Genomic DNA, 14504 nt, shown 5'->3' on the forward strand with positions numbered 1-14504 from the left:
CTTTGTGATCATGGGCAAGTGGGATAGTCCCTGTCTCAACTTCTCCATATATAAAATGGGAATCAAGCCCACTTCAAAGGATGGTTGTGAGTATATGATGTTATATGGAAAGCTTTTAAAATAGTGCGTGGCTCACAGCAAGCACTATGTAAGTGACTGTTTTAGACATGCTGAAGCTAGAAATACCTATTACTAAATAACCTCAGGAGAGTTCAACTTCCTTGCTTACAATGGCACATACAGTGCTTGGCAAACCGATTTGCCTAAATTATAACAAATACATTTTACACTGTGTTTAGTATACACATACATACACAAAACTCTATTTACATGTGTGATGCACTGTGTGCAGTTCCATGTCATTCACTCTCAAGTTCTCTTCTATTTCATTTGAAAAACTTTGAGATTTTAAAATGTAGAAACAGGGACTGGTTATGTTGCTCAGGCTGGGCTCAAACTCCCAACCTAAGGTGATCCTCCCGCCTCAGCCTCCCAAAGTGCTGGGATTATAGGCATGTCTGACCCTATCTCTCTCTCTTTTTTTTAATGTTAGTCCCAACCCTGAGTTATTTTCCAACCTACCATTTTACAGATAAGGAAACCAAAGCGGAGAGATTAAGACACTTGCCCAAGGTTGCAGGGCTAGGAAGCAGGAGACAGGAACCACAGAGCATCTCAGACAGAGAAAATGAAAGCAGACTCAGGACAGCTTTATCCCAATAGCCAAAAACTGGCAACAGCCCAATATCAACAGAACAGATGATCAAACTGTGGCATCTGCATACAATGGTATACCCCCTCGGCAATAGAAAGGGAAACTATTGTGGATGAAACATTACAACATTACATTGTGAATGAAGGCCAGACCCAAATTTTCATTTATATTAACTTCAAGAACAGGCAAAACGAATTTAGGTTCTAGAAATCTGAAAGTGATGGAGGTGGTGGGCTTAGAGAAGGATAGGAAGGAACTTCCTGGGGTACAGAAATGTACCATGTAGGTCTTGATCCTGATGAAGGCTCCACGGATGTATGCATTTGTCAAAACCTGAAGTGTATATTTAAGATCTCTATTGTTTGTAGCAAAAACAAAAAGGGAAATACAAATGATATTTTAGTGAAATATCAAAGGATTTCAGGCTGTGGGCAATGGAAGAATAAAGAATGAGTAATGAGATGGTTTGCTGGGGATATCCAAGGTTCTAACACTATTGACATGGATGACCTATACAAGAATGAACATTTAAACCAAGGTGACATTAAAAGATAGCCCAAAAAAGTGGGATGGCAATGTTCTATAAAGAGCTGAAGATTTTCTTATCAGGTTAATTCAACTGGGAATTTATCCTTAGGTACTATTACTCATTCCCATTTTATACCTGAGGAGGTACACATTTAAAGAAGGGCAGACTGGAATACCAGCCAAGGCAAACAGATTCCAAGTCTGTACCATGCCAAAAGGTAGCTACACTTCTCCAATCCCTAAAAAAAAGCTTTGCAACTATTTTAATCTAGTATTTGCTTTTTGAAAGGAGAGGATTTTTAAGTTCACTGGATTCTAACAAACGGTAAAGTAGAAAAATATTTGTCATGCTAAGAATGCTGTAAAACTATTACATATTAGAGAGCCCAGATGAGATCAACAGGAATTCACAAGCTATTGTGTGTCTCTAAAGATCTGCCTAGTAGACCTTTATCTGGTTGCTTTTATTTACTACTGCTGAAACCACCTTTGCAAAGATTATGGACAGTAAGAAATCTAGCATGGCTGACTCCATCTTGCGTCTACCCTCACAGGCTAGCTGTCTCCACTCATTCCTGGGCATAGGCCAAGTTAACCACGGGAGAAATTTAGTTTACAGTTTAACTTGGAAGCAAAGATGGTAACAGTCCCTCCATAAAACTGATCCCTTCCTTGTTCAGGGGGCTGAGGCTAATGAAAGGTCACAAGATTAGGATTGAGAGGGGCCTGAATTCTGCTAAAATGTAAGCACAGTTTTTATGATCCCGTATTGCTCAGAAGTCATGTGGCCAGAGGCCACAAGATCTTTGACTTCCCCAAGTGCTCCTGTAGTTAACACCACTATTATAGAAACTAAGATTGGTCTTTTGAATGTTTTTCAGACTTACCCCACCCAGACTAGAGACTCATGACTCCCCCCAACCCCTGCAGACTCAGCACATGGCTTTGATTGCATCCACAGCCAATCAGCAGCACCCACTCCCTGGTCCCCTGCCCACGAAACTACTCTTGAAAAACCTAACCTCATACCTTTGGAGACTTCCGTGATAACTCCAGTTATTTCTCAAATACTTCTCAAAAAGAAAAGGTTCTCTCTAACTTGGGACAATTCTCCTAATGCTAAAGTGAGCCCTTGACCCAGTACTGCTGTCTCTAGGTCTCAGGCCCTTCCTAGTCTGGAAGGAAGGGCAACAGGAAATGTGTGATGGTGAAAAACTACAATGAAGAAAAAGATTTGCAAAGGGGCCGGGCACAGTGACTCACGCCTGTAAACCCAGCACTTTGCTTTGGTAGGCCGAGATGGGCAGATCACTTGAGGCCAGGAGTTTGAGACCAGCCTGGCCAATACAGCAAAACCCTGCCTCTACTAAAAATACAAAAAAAGCATGGTGGTGCACTCCTGTAGTCCAAGCTACTTGGGAGGCTGAGGTTGCAGTGAGCTGAGATCGTGCCACTGCACTCCAGCCTGGGTGACAGAGCAAAACTACTCAGGAAAAAACAGCACATACTATGAACAGCTTAATACCTGGCAAAAATTTAACTCAGTAAAGGGATTTAAACAGTAATAGACCTTTACCAAAATTTCTGGAGTAAAAGAGGACAGCTTAGGGAAGAAAAAAGGGAAGCACAGTACTTTACATAGGAGGCTGTGAACTTCCAGAGCTAATTCTCCTAGGAAAGATACAGAGTGAATAATATGTAAAAATGACTCCAGATAATTTAACAAGTTTATACATCTAGATTATGGGGGAGGCCATGAATAACTGGAATCCAGCCATAACCACTTGAAGCCTCTATCACGGAAAACACCAATCCTTCTTTTGAGGATGCTTTGAGGAATAAGCTTGCTGACCCCTGGCAAGATTTCCAACTTCATCTGCTAAATTCAGCCTTTTATTTCCTCAATGAAGGCCACGCCAAGGTACAGTTCTCACATCACCTTGGCTCAAGACACAGGGACTAATGAATGGCCTTCCCGGGAACACCACCCTCAACTTTCATTTAAGTGCTCAAGGCCTCCAGCCTGCAGGGCATTTTCCTGCTCATTTCTCATTGCACGGGATGCCACTTTACCAGGAGAAAATGGAAGCTCAGAGGGGACTGATGATTTGCCTGAATATTATGGAAGAGTTACGTGACAAGGCTTAGACAAGACCACCTTCTGGCTCCCAATCCAGGACTCTCTGGATCTCTTTTTTCTATGAGGCTCAACCACATTCTAGTTACCTGGTCCAGGTCAACAGTGAAGTCCCACAGGCTGATTATGGCACGGGATCACGGTACATTGATAGTTAAAGAGGCTCCAAAGAAAGAGAAATGGGGGCACCTACAAGCTCCCAGCCCCACCTCAGGAAACAGATCAGCCTTTCTTGTAAAAGACTTCAGATTCCCAAAGGCTCAATTTGAGGCAACTCTTCCCATTACTTGCTAAAGGGTATTTCTTTCAAGCCAATCTGAAGAGGAAGGTGGAGAAAACAAGATTCTCAACTGCACATTTCCATCAAGGTTAAATGTCATCGTGCACTGGTGACCTGGGCACAGTGTCTTGCATGACAACTCGGCTTCTAGTAGGCTCTTAGAACAAAGCCAAGTTCATGGAAAGGAGGATAAAGCAGTGACCCCCATAAAAAATATCTGTGGGAAAAAGTTCTCTAAATATCTGACTAAACATTCCCATCGCAGACAGAAAACCCAATTCCAATGTCCTTTCTTCAGCAGGAAGTTACATTGCGTAAGAAGAATTTAAGAAAACTCACCCCAAAGCTGGGGGAAGATGTTATAAACTCTCGCTGTGAAACACAGACTTTCTGTTGTAACAGAAATAAGAGAAAACCCCATATACAAACACAAAGCAACCTTAGCTTTTTACCTTGTCCCCAACAGGGACAGAACAGTTTTGAAACTTCAGTTGGTTTTGTTTAATGAAATGAAAATATTTAGAAAGACAGTATAACAGAGAAAACCTTAGCTGAAAAATGGCTTACAAAACAGTACAGACATGATGCTGAAACTATGTGACAATCTAGATAAAATACTACACAAAAACAAAGTGGGTTTATTCAGGGTGGTGGGATGAGAGGGTGTTTTCACATCCTTTAACGCTCCCAAAGGTCTGCCCTGTAAGCAGCCTCTTCCGCCGCACGCTGGAGACCGGGATACAGCACACAGCCCCATGCGGGGTTCCCTGTTCCACAGCCCACCCCCAGCCTGTGTCAGCATCGCTGTATTCGACCCCTACAGTACTGCATAGAGGCTGTCACAACACCCATCTCTATTACCTGCACACCTTCCCTTATGCCTGTGCCACGTCCTAAGGGCTCCTACATGTAATAGTGAAACATGAACACACCTGCCTTAACAAATATGTACCAAGCACCAGCAACCCTTTGAGGCAGATACTCTAAATTCCCACTGCTTATTTCGCTGAGGCACAGGGTAGGGGGCACAGGGTGGGTGGACAAGTGACTGAACTTGTCCAATGTCACACAGCTGGTAAATGGTAGAGCCAGGACTCAAACCCAGGCAATGATAGCTCCAGAGTGCGAGTTTTCAACCATCACACAATCACGGAAGCAAACGCTGCTGCGTATGGTTATGACTGCAGGAACTGAAGGGATTTGTGTCTAATTTTCCATGGTTAATCTTCTTAAAGTAACTTTTTAAAAGCTCTGTATTTATACATTTTCACCCACAAAACTACGAGTCAACAATCAGATATGGGAGGCAGTGTACTATCTTAAGTAACATTAGTGACTCTACAGGCTAGGCTCTGGGCAAAATGCAGCCCCCATTCATCTCTCCCCTAAAAGAAAATGAGAAAAAATGAGGCTTAGAGAGTCCCAGGTTCCCAGCCAGCAAGTGATGGAGTCAGGGCTTGCGCCCAGGCCTTCTAGTTCTAGTTTCTTCTACACATTGTACTGGAACATGGGAAAGATTACCAAGCTGTGAAAACAGACAGTGACTCACGTGGACTTTATGACCCTGGGGAAGCCAATTTCTCAAGACCTTAGTTTCTTAGCTAAGAGGCTGTTTTTAATTTTTTTTTCTCCCATGCAAAACCATGGTTTTCAAAGGCACCCATTTTGCTATTGTCCCACTGTTCTATTAATCAGAAGCTATGGGCTGGGTGCCATGGCTCACGCCTGTAACCCCAACACTTTAGGAAGCCAGGGTGAGAGGATTGCTTGAGCCCAGGAGTTCGAGACCAACCTGGGCAACATAGCAAGACCCCATGTCTACATTAAAAAAAAATTAGCTGGGTGTAGTGGCATGCACCTGTGGTCCCAGCCACTCAGGAGGCTGAGGTGGGAGGGCTGCTTGAACCCAGAAGATCCAGGCAGCAGTGAGCTGAGATTGTACCACTGTACTCCAGGCTGAGTGACAGAGTGAGACCCTATCTCTTTAAAAAAAAAAAAAAAAAGAAAAATCAGAAGCTATGATCCCTCCTCCCCCAGGCCTCCCTCCCACCCATCCACATGAGATGACCTTCAGCTGGTTTCACTCTGACCGAAGCAAAGGTCTTCAATACCTACTTAGCCCACACAGGCTGTTTTCCTTAGGACTCAAATACTGAAACAATTCCAACGTTTCACTCATGGACACTAGACTGGGAATCCCTGAACCCAATGACCCTAAAAAGGTTCCCTTCAATTCTGAGAGCCCTGTAGCACTGAAGCAAAACTGCTGGCCAGAAAACATTTGAATGTGGCCACCAACAGCCATGAGGACTCTCTCCCAGAACTCAGGCAGGGTCTGACTCCCCCGCCATGGGCTCAGGCAAGCTAAAAAGATGCCCGACAGTAACTAGCCAGGGACAGAAAGAGCAATACGTACAAGCCAGACCCAAGACCTGTGCCAAGGCTGCCCTGCACTTTCTCCTACTACCAAGATTAAGGATGAAAGAAAAGCAAGGCCTCCTTGTAACCATGAAATAAAATGACCAGTCACCCCCACCCACTCAGGCTGAGAGAAAGGGGCTGGAAATCCAAGCTTCTGACTAAACCCCAGGAGTGTCAGAGCTAGCAGCCTCCATCTCTAGGGGGCATCCTGGTTCCTGTTCACTTTCCTGCTCCAACAGGACACACAAATCCTCAGAAAGAGCCCAAGCCCCCTGCCATATCACGAGGCCAGAGGAGCACGTTCACTCTGCCCTTTCCCTCCCCACCACCTCCGGGAGTCTGGCAAGAGTGGTTTACCTAAGTCCTCACCTCTCTGGCTGTCCCATCTGTTGCCTAGTCCTTGCCAGCCCCTTCCAGGTTCTGCTCGGATAAACAGAGACAGAGACAGTTTGCAGCTAAATGGCTCTAGGGGAGAGAACAGCTCCCAGCACTGCTGGCAGATGGTGGAGTGGTAAGGGTGTGAGTGGAGCAGCTCAGTGGGACCAGAAGAGCTGGGCCACACCTAGAGCTTGTTCCTTGATTGCGGAAAAAGGCCTGGCCTGGGTTCTCACCGGGGCAAGGGAGCCTCAGGACTCCCCGGACTCCCTCACCAAGAGGCTGGCACTCAGCTAAGATGATGGTCTACCTCTGCTCTCCAGTCTGTAAGTCACAGAACTACTGTCAGCTAGATTTAAGGAATTTGGTTCCCAGCCATTACTTTTAGCCTTCATGTTCAAATTAAAAGGGAAATGTATTTATAATGAATCTACTCACCTACACAGTCCCACAGGCAACATTATAGATCAAAGCATCTGGCAGGACATATTCTGGTCCCCACTGATTACAACCCCCCGAGAGCCCAGTGTGGCCGATTTTCTCAAATGATATTCATCATTTCAAATCAAATTAGCCACTAGATGTATTCTTCAAATAAACACATACAGAAATTTGGGGAAAAAAGGAGAAGGGAATTAACCCTCCCAGAGGCCATTCTGCCCTGCCTTTAGTAAACTAAAGAGGGTTTTAGGTCTAGGTGGAAAGATTATGCAATTTAAAAACAAGGGTAGCAGACGTTTGAGGATGGAGATGTCCCAGATCCATTTTCAGACTGGAAAACCAGTTTGGCATCTGGAGTGACAGGACCAGGATTAAATTCTGGTTATGCTACCTACTGGCTGTGTGACCTTAGGCAAGTTACCTGACCTCTCTAAGCCTCACTTTCCTCCTTTGTAAAATGGGATGATACAACCTCCAATAGCTCTTCAGGGGTCTGCCTTTTCCACCAAACCCTAAACGAAGCACATTTCTCAAAGTTCCGTCCTTCACTGCCTCTTTAGTAGTCTTCTCTCTACAAACTCGTCCATTCAATGCCATGAACATCACCTCCAAAAGGAGGGTTCATGGGTCAACAAACTAACTCCAGATATTAGCTTCCACATGCCTTGCAGAGTCCCTCTTCCTCGGGCCTCTGTGTGCAATGGATCAAGTTCTCAGGCACCTGGTGAAAACTCCACATTACCTTGAGTTGCTTCCTGCTCTGCGCATTCAGCCAGGAGCCAGGTGCTTCTATAACGCCACTGGTAGCTCCCTCCTCATCTCTCCTCTATTCCAGAGCCTGCAATAGCCTACAGCCTCCTTTCCCACTATGTTCCCAAATATGTCTTATTTCCCAAGTCTTCAGTCCCCTGGACACACCCTCCCTGCTCACGCTGTTCCCACAGTTCCCCCAGACCACCACCAATATGCTACTGTTCCCTCAGAGCCTAACTCTAGCTATGTGTCTGTTGTTTTCTAGAACTCCTTTCTTCTCCATTCCCAGAGGTTGAACTCAGGGTTTCATCACTTCTTTCTCTTAAGAGATTTCCTGCCCAAGGGTATGCCCCAGCCTAAACACCAGCCTCACTGCCCAGGAGTCAGGGTATCTGCTCCTGATCAGGATGCCTCTGCCTGGGAACCCTCCACAGTCAAGGTCTTCACACTGCACCACCATTACACTCCAGCACATGGTACCTGAGACTTACCCAGCATTTGCTAAAGGAACAGATACTTTGGTCATCTGGACAAGTTTACTGAACACAGTGTTCAGTAGAAACCAGATTATATATATATACACCCTTTCTCCTAAGAGATGACAATGGAAAAATCACATGTGTAAATTACAGACATGTTTATAGAAAACTGTCTCACTTATTAAGAACTAAAGGGTAACAGAAAAATTTAAATAACTTGCTAGACTTAGGGGAGATAAGAATTTCAGCAGTGCTGACTCCATGTTAGACGTGAGGGTGGGGGCAAGATCTGAAGAGGTAAACTGGGGTGAGAAGTACAGCCGCCCCCTCATTTCCCACAGTCAGCCCCAGACCACCAAAGGCAGCAGACTCATGGGTGTGCAGGTGTGTGGGATTCAGCAGTGCTTCCAGGTGAGGGTGCCATCTTCTTCCGCAGCAGACCCATTATCCCTCCTGCACCCTTATCCCAAAATGGGGCATCTCTACCTCCTTTCTGGAGAGGGATGGACTTCCAGCAATTGCAACCTACAAGGCCATGACAGTCATGGGAAGCATATCTAGAGGAAGATCCTTAGTACAGATTTGCAACCTGGGGGCATCTACTTACCTAAGGTGGGACAATCATTTTTTGTTTTTGAGACAGGGTCTCTGCTGTCACCCAAGCTAGACTACAGTTGCCTGATCACTGCAGCCTCAACCTCCCAGGCCCAAGCGATCCTTCCACCTCAGCCTCTCGAGCAGCTGGGATGTGCCACCACACCCAACTAATTTTTTAAATTTTTTTGTAGAGACGAGGTCTCCTCATGTTGCCCCAGCTGACAGTCATTTTAGAAAAAAACACCGGAATGCAAGCAGTCCCTTTTGGGGGAGCTTAATGCATATTGGAAGCCCTTGGTAAGAGCTTGTACGTGGCTTGGTAAATGCTTCCACTCCAACCTCTAGGACCTGTGTACAAGCAAGTGTACTCTGGCAGGCTCTCAGTGAGCCCTCAGAAATCTCTAAAGACTTCTCTCTGATTCATCCTTCTGCCTGCTTAGGTGAGCTGCATAGAATGTTTTTCAGTCTGGGTTCAACCAGCGGGTAGAAACCAAACAGTAATCTAAGCAAGGGAAGTTTAATACAATAAATATGATACTTGAGTAAACTATAAAGATGAAATAACAATCTAAAGGATGCCCTGGAACAGATGAAAAATATCCCCCAAAATTTGGTAGGGCAGGGGTTTTTTCTGAGTTTGTTGAAGAAAGTATAGATGGCAGAAAAACTCCTGGGTACCTAGGCCAGAGATCCCCCACAGTCACCAAGCAGCAGGGGCAACCCTCTAGGGTACAGGCAAGCAAGTCTGGGTGTAGACAGTCAAGCAGACAGAAGGAAGGAGGGGCACACACAGGGAGTCATCAGGTGCTGCTGGACCGGAGTGAAGAGGCCTCCCTCCATAGGAGCTTGCCACGTCAATGTATACCCTAGGCCAGAGCAGCTTAGGGTTGTGCTCAGGACAAAGATCAGGTGGCTAGCTCACCAGATGGCCAGCACCAGGGGGGCTTGGGGTACACACATGGGGGCTGAGAGGCTGTAGGAAGCAATGATCTGGGTTGGATAAGGACCACCCAGTCTTAGGCTCCTGGTACCACTGATGCCAGAGCTGCAGAAAACAGAGCAACAGATGCTGGAGAAAGGTGTGCCCTGCAGGAATATAGGAGTGCAGGAAAAGCACGCGCATGCACACATATGAAATCAGGAAGAAAAATCCCTTCCTCGTACAAGGTCCCCTTCAGAGCCCTCTACTTACAAAAGGCAAAGAAAAAACATTTAAAGGGCCCAGACCCATTTTCAGAGATCAGGCAACTGAGGGTGAATTTGGAGCAGGAAGGCAATACTTAAAAACTGGCACAAGTTATAGATCTCTACATCACCAACCCAGAGTCACTTCTAACAACGAACATTTTTATTTAAGTCTGGGGTTTGGGGAAAAGCGGGTATAAAACATGGGTCCTATACACTGAATTGGCAGAGATAATAAATACGTGACAGCCCTTTAGTCAACAGCAGGGGTCAAGGCAGGACCTTAGTGGGGCTTCCAACAGGGCAAATTTCAGAAATGTAGAGAGAAGCAGGGCAGGCAAGACATGGGGTACGGCACAGAGTGTCTGCAGGCAAAGATGGACACAGCCAGTTCATGGACAGACAGGTTCTGAGGCCACACTAGAAGGGCAGGTAGGAGCTGGTGGGGCCCAGGGCTGCTAGGAAGAAGGTATGTGAAGCTGTGGCTGCTTCACAAATGCTGCTGCTGGATGGACTGGAAGAATGTGTTTTCTTTCCTGTCCCCTCTACTTAAAACAGAAAACTGACCACATCACATAGGAACATGAAATAAGGGAAAAAATGAAGAACTCCAAGTTGGATGCCCATTGATTACAACTTTAGTTGGTTTTGTTGTCCCGAAGACTTAATTTCTCTAAAGCAGATTCAGTTCACAGGGGAAGAGTGGTTTGTCTTCTGTCGGATCTCTAACTCCCCTGCCAGAATATAGGTAAATGTGGTCTGCCTTATGAAATTTTTTTGGGGGGACGGGGGGGACAGGGTCTTACTCTGTCACCCAGGTTGAAGTGCAGTGGCGCAATCACAGCTCACTGCAGCCTCAACCTCCTGGGTTCAATCGATGCCCCCACACTTCAGCATCCTGAGTAGCTGGGACTACAGGCATGTCACCACACCTGGCTAATTTTGGTATTTTTTGTGGAGACAGGGTTTTGCCATGTCGCCTAGGCTGGTCTCAAACTCCTGGCCTCAAATGATCTACCTGCCTCAGCCTCCCAAAGTGCTGGGATTACAGGCATGAGTCACCCCACCCAACTGCTTTATCAATTGCTAATCAATGAGCTTATGAGTTGTTTCTGATTTTTCCTATAACTGAAAACACATAAACACCCTCCTAGACACATCATCATCTGGTTACTTCCGGAGGAAACATATTACGAAGGGAACCCAACCTTTTAAAGTCAGTTAGCATAGAATCAAGCTATTCCCCTCACTCTCACCCTTAACATCCCACCAAAAAGAAAGGTCACACTGATTTATCCTCTCGTTGTATACCCAAGAGCATGAAGTCATTCACACTGACAGTGAATACTGTACTCCTATTATTATTATTTTTTTTTTTGAGATGGAGTCTCGCTCTGTCATCCAGGCTGGAGTCAGTGGTGCGATCTCGGCTCACTGCAACCCCTGCCTCCCGGGTTCAAGTGATTCTCCTACCTCTGCCTCCCAAGTAGCTGGGACTGTAGGCGCCCACCACCACACCCAGCTAATTTTTGTATTATTTAGTAGAGATGGGGTTTCGCTATATTAGCCAGGCTGGTCTCGAACTCCTGACCTCAAGTGATCTGCCCACTTCAGCCTCCCAAAGTGCTGGGATTACAGGTCTGAGCCACCGCACCCGGCCACTGTCCTCCTTTTTAATCTTTACCAAAAAAGAACATCTCCCTGTTTTAATTGATGCCATCTTTTCATATGCTTCCTTCCTGGTCTTCCTACTCCCCCACGCCCTTTGCCCATTTTTAATGTTGGGATGTTCTCATCTCATTTAATCTCCACAACAAGCTAAAAAATGTGAGGCAATTAGTTTGAGGTCACAGAGCTAATCCCAGTGGAGCCAGTGTTTGGACTTTGGTCCCAACCTTGGGTCTAAGCTCTTATACTTTCTACCACACAATACCGTTGCTCGAGGAGGATTGAGAATCCCCAAATAAAGTTGTAGTTTTAAAAAATTAAGGTACCAAAATTATTGCATTTGTGGATACCCATCCAGAAAGATGTAAACCATTCCAAGGAAAGGCAGGGGAAATCGAATTTTTTTTTTTCCAAATTGATATGAGAAAGTAATAATGTAGACAACAAAATGGCCAGTTGGGAATCACCCAATGGTTTAACGTATCCAGGGGTCCTGGTCTGGTAACACTTCCGCACCATAGGCAGAATCCCCTGCAGATATGCTTTGTGATGACTCAGTTTTGATTATTCATACGAAAGGATGAGAGACTGCTGGGGCTTAAACTAGCCTCGTCTTAAACACCTGTCAGAGCTGGCTACAGGTGGAGAAAATCTGCTTTTCCTTCCCTCCAACATCACAGCCTGCAGTGAAGGGAGATCAGCACAACTTTACAACCTGCCACAGGGTTGGGACAGTGGCACAGGGCTGGTCCAGACCCCAGCTCTCCTGTGACGGAAAGGGATCAAAGAACCAGCGTTACCCACCAACTGTACCATCTCACTCTTGGTGTGTGTAGGGGGTGACAGCGTGGGGGCGGGTAAAGGGTCTGGCCTGTGTTCTGTGTTGCCCCATCTGGTCTTGAATTCCTGGGCTCAAGTGATCCTCTCACCTCAGCCACCAGCTTGTAGCTGGGACTACAAGTGTGCCACCACGCCTGGCTTACCTCATTCTTTTACTTGTTTGTCAACAACATGCACATGAATTCATACATAGATTGTGACCCAATTTCATTACCAGAAAGAAGCTCCAAGAATGTCTTTCCCAGGGCCTTACAGACCATCCACTCTAACATCTCTTTTACAGCAGAGGAGACCAAGGAACAGGGAGACAGAGCCTTGCCCAAGGCTGCCCTGGGGAAGAGAACCAGGATTACTACCACATGTCCCAGGGGACTGGGGAGTCCAGTCCAGTAGTCAAAATTATCATTAGTAACAAAGTCTTTTTCTCACAGTCTATAGCTTCCATTCTGGGCTATCAACATAAAAACAGAAGAGCCAGTGGCCCGAAATTAGCCGGGTATGGTGGCTCATGCCTGTAATCCCAGCTACTAGGAAGGCTGAGGCGCTTGAACCCGGGAGGCAGAGGCTGCAGTGAGCTGAAATGTACCACTGCACTCCGACCCAGCCTGGGCAAGAGTGAGACTGCAACAACAACAACCAAAAAAGCACCAATGTGTCACCTCTTCCTCCCACCCCACTGCCCCCACCCAGGTTGGGCTGCTTGTATTTCTTCCCCCTTGCTGTTACCACCACCTCACCCACATTTATCTGACTTAGCACATGGTGTGATAACAGGTCTGACACACCAAGGACTCCTGGGCAGAATGGGCCATATTCACTTCTGCATATCTAGTGCCTACCACGCAACACACAATCAATATGAGAACAAGAAGGGGAGGGACAGTAAAGGAACCAGGACCTAATCTAAGGACATCTTGTATTCTTTGACCATTTTGATCAAACATTTTAAACACTGTTCTAGCAAACCATTCTTGGATAATTTCACACACACCCCCCTCCCCAGCATCCCTCCCCCTGGTCCCTGGCTCTGTGCCAGTCCTGGCCCTCTTCTCCATAAGTATCCTAAGCATCTACCAATTCCCGAGCTTTCCCCTCTAGGCCTCACTCCTCAAGACAGAATTACGTGGTGTCATCTCAAGGCAGTACATCACCTAAAAACATGACTCAGGAAACAAATACAATTAAATAAATCTATAAACAAACACAGGCCTCAGGGATGGGGGAGGTGAGAAAGAAGGCAATTAAAAATTAATAGAAATGCACAAGCATAAATTACATTTACTGGACTAGAAACAGAATCCCATTATATAAACTGTTATCCAAGTGACCTTGTACAAGTGCTTCTGGAAATAAGTAGGCCATCAGCCCAGTCTTGGCAGTCTTGGTGTAGAGATTGGGGGGGAAGGAAGGGGGAAAGGAAGGGGGGAAGGAAGGAGGAATCTGTTGTCTGTTATGTGGGCTCCTCATGTCTACAGACACATACAAACAAGGAGACTATTTTCACATAGGTACGAAAAAGTGATTACTGTCATTTTACATAGTAAAATGTACAAGAATTCAACTAATGACCAATTTACAAAATTTAAAGATGACCCCTCTCAAACTCATAAGATCGACTTTCAAAAGTACACCATTCCCCACCACTTAGTTCCACTGGTGTGATAACTGGCCACACACAGAGAAGCAGAAATTTCCAATTTTAAAACAAGCACTTTAATATTAAGCACTCAGGCAATCAAATTCAATCCATTATTTTCCCTGGCAAGAATAATCTATGGCAGGGGCCCCCAAACCCTGGGCCATGGACCCCTAGCGGTCCATGGTCTGTTAGGAACGGGGCCACACAGCTGGTGGTGAGCAGTGGTGGGCAGGCCTGCAAGCATTACTGCCTGAGCTCTGCCTCCTGTCAGATCAGCTTGACATTAGATTCTCACAGGAGGGCGAACCCTTTGTGAACTGCGCATGCAAGGATCTAGGTTGCATGCTCCTTACGAGAATCTGACGCCTGATGATCTAGGGTGAGACAGTTTCATCCCGAAACCATCTCGCATATCCTCCCACCCTGGAGTCCGTGGAAAACTGTCT

The 14504-nt window shown here is 45.9% G+C and overlaps 1 protein-coding gene across 1 annotated transcript in view; it reads right to left on the minus strand.

The window, feature by feature from the left end:
• B3GNT2 (UDP-GlcNAc:betaGal beta-1,3-N-acetylglucosaminyltransferase 2) overlaps positions 1-14504 on the minus strand; it is a 28668-nt gene that overhangs the window by 2675 nt on the left and 11489 nt on the right. The gene's annotated exons all lie outside the window — the stretch shown is intronic.

This window comes from Pan paniscus, chromosome 12 (assembly GCF_029289425.2).
Source record: "Pan paniscus chromosome 12, NHGRI_mPanPan1-v2.0_pri, whole genome shotgun sequence".
In the NCBI taxonomy this organism is placed as follows: domain Eukaryota; kingdom Metazoa; phylum Chordata; class Mammalia; order Primates; family Hominidae; genus Pan; species Pan paniscus.